This window comes from Ambystoma mexicanum (assembly GCF_040938575.1).
Source record: "Ambystoma mexicanum isolate Mex_15411 chromosome 12 unlocalized genomic scaffold, UKY_AmexF1_1 Mex_chr12_unloc.2, whole genome shotgun sequence".
Taxonomy (NCBI): Eukaryota; Metazoa; Chordata; class Amphibia; order Caudata; family Ambystomatidae; genus Ambystoma; species Ambystoma mexicanum.
This window is the reverse complement of record NW_027182323.1, coordinates 38613-40971: the sequence shown is the minus strand read 5'-3', so window position 1 is coordinate 40971 and position 2359 is coordinate 38613. Positions and strand designations below refer to the sequence as shown.

The window sequence follows — 2359 nt, the reverse complement described above, 5'->3', positions numbered from 1 at the left end:
TACGGGATCTAGCAATCTGTTCGAACTTTGGGGAATTTTATTCCTGGGTAGACACTGTTTCGTCAAATATGTCTGTGCCCTTATCGTCATCTCTACAGAAGTCCTCTCAGGTGAAGTTTACTAGAGAGGAAAAGGCCTCTCAAACGTCCATTCTTGAGAACAGAGGTCATACAGACTCTCAAACAGAGCCGATTGAGCTCACTCACAGAGGGACATCTGGGAAATCCAAGACAACTCTGTTCATTCCTTGTCAAATGACTACAGTATCACAAGAGAGTATACCACCTCTTCTGAAGCCCAGGCGACTCATGGCTCCCCTTCCATTTAAGGACATTCGCCAGAGAAAATCCACCATGCCCGAAATTGCGGATTCCAACATGAGGAGTTTCGCATTGGACCCAAGAAACATCGTTCTGATCAATGTGGACAAGCCGAAGCAAGTGGAATCCAGGGAGTCACTAAAAAATAAAGTTTTAGCACGGCTTAGTAATAAAGTGGGACCCAATTGTATAAGGGCGCAGGACCTCAAAGTTCTTCGGAGACTACAGATCAGCAACTGGTGCAAGACAGATAACACTGACTGTATCATTATTGGTTGTGGGCCTAGTAGTTTGCCCTCTTTTATAAACAGTCTCACCAATGTACAGGACATGTCCGCCTTCACAAAAGTGCGAATAGTGTTAAATTAACCTATCCTCTTTTCTTTACGATGTTGTTTTCCTTCTTCCATGGGAATGGCCTAGTGGCCCCCTTGTCAGTACATGTTTTCGGAGCTTAATGTTGTTTGTTCTTGTTATACTCATTATGCCACTTTGTTGTTTTGTCGGCGCCTATAAGCCTTAGGGTACCTTGTGCGCGGTATAAATCAATAAACATAAACATAAGGCTGCGAACGCCAGCTGGAAACTGTGATCACTGCCTGTGTTCTTTCTGGAACTCCAGCGCCTCTCTATCCCAGCCTCAATATTTTTTCCGCCACCACCCTCCCAATGCCAGCCCGCCACCCCTCTTCGTAGGTCCCATGCAACCCCATTTACCCCCTCTCCTCCTGGCCTCGTCATCTCCATCACCTGCCTACTGCCGTGGCAAAGGGACGTTTTCCCTTTTCTGTTTTTATGGTGGTGGCCTTTGGGAGATTTGGCACGTGCAATTGGTGCAGAGCACTTTTCCTGTGAAAAAAAATTAACTATTAGCACCCAGGAGGGAGCCCCTGCGGTTCTTATAGGGATAAAACTCTGCAATGGAAGGGGACAGGGTCAATAACAGCTGTAAACTCTCACAAGACCATCACTGCTCTCACACTTTCCTGCTCTCAGGCTGGCGGGCCATTATCGGCCCTGGCTGCCGCACCATTGCCAGGTTTGTGTAACTATATTATTTCTAATTGGCTCCACTTTGATGACTTTCATTGGGATTCTGACTTGATTATTGAGATCTTAAATAAGTGACTAGGGATCAGGTGTCCACTTATTCGCATGGATGACAACACAACCAACCTGTAATTCAAACATGAGTCATGACATCACGGATGGAGTACAGCTTATGATAGAGGTGGAACAAGGCGCTCTAGCAGCCCAAGTAGCTCGCCGTGATCGTATAGTGGTTAGTACTCTGCGTTGTGGCCGCAGCAACCTCGGTTCGAATCCGAGTCACGGCATTGCGGTGAGGCAATGTCACGGCAGTTGGGCAGATATTTTAGAATTTCCATTAATACATTGGCAATCTCTGTGGAGGACTGAAACAATTCGATATATCCTGGTACTGTACCTTTTGTTTCTTTAATGCTCTTTGCACACTTTTTCATCGGGTGACTGTAATGTATTTCAACCAAATCTAATTAAGAGCGCATTATGTGGTGACATTTGCAGTACATGAAACATTATAACACTGCCATTTACGTCAATAACCACTAGCTTGATTAAGACATATGTATTGCAGCGACAGTATTTCCCAGTTACAAATGGGAATAAAAACAACATCCGCGAGGGATTGAACCAACGACATTTAACTGATGTTGCCAATGGAGCGCGTTACAGAGAGCGCGAGGTCCCGCCTTTACAGTCACACGCTGATGATAATACAGATGTTTAAATAAACAGGCATATCTGTGGACTTGTGGTCTTTCTACATTGGGACTCATAGTCTAGTCCTAGGCTATTGTAGGCACTGGAGTATCTTTGAGTGGAATGAGAGGCGTTCTGTAGTCGCGTGAAAGGACCTTTCAAGTCAATCTGATATGTATTGTCCTGTGAAAAAAAGCGTTCTTAGACACAGTGAGGAGTTTTTGGGGATAATGGGAAAATCATTTGCAACTAAATGACAGGAATTTCTTAGTCCAATCATGAGGTGTGCTAGGCTT

At 44.9% G+C, this 2359-nt stretch overlaps 1 non-coding gene across 1 annotated transcript; it reads left to right on the top strand.

Moving 5' to 3' along the window:
- The first annotated feature begins 1585 nt into the window (after positions 1-1585).
- Positions 1586-1657, top strand: TRNAH-GUG (transfer RNA histidin (anticodon GUG)). Its single transcript has one exon. It is a non-coding gene; the product is annotated as a tRNA-His (tRNA).
- Positions 1658-2359: the final 702 nt, after the last annotated feature.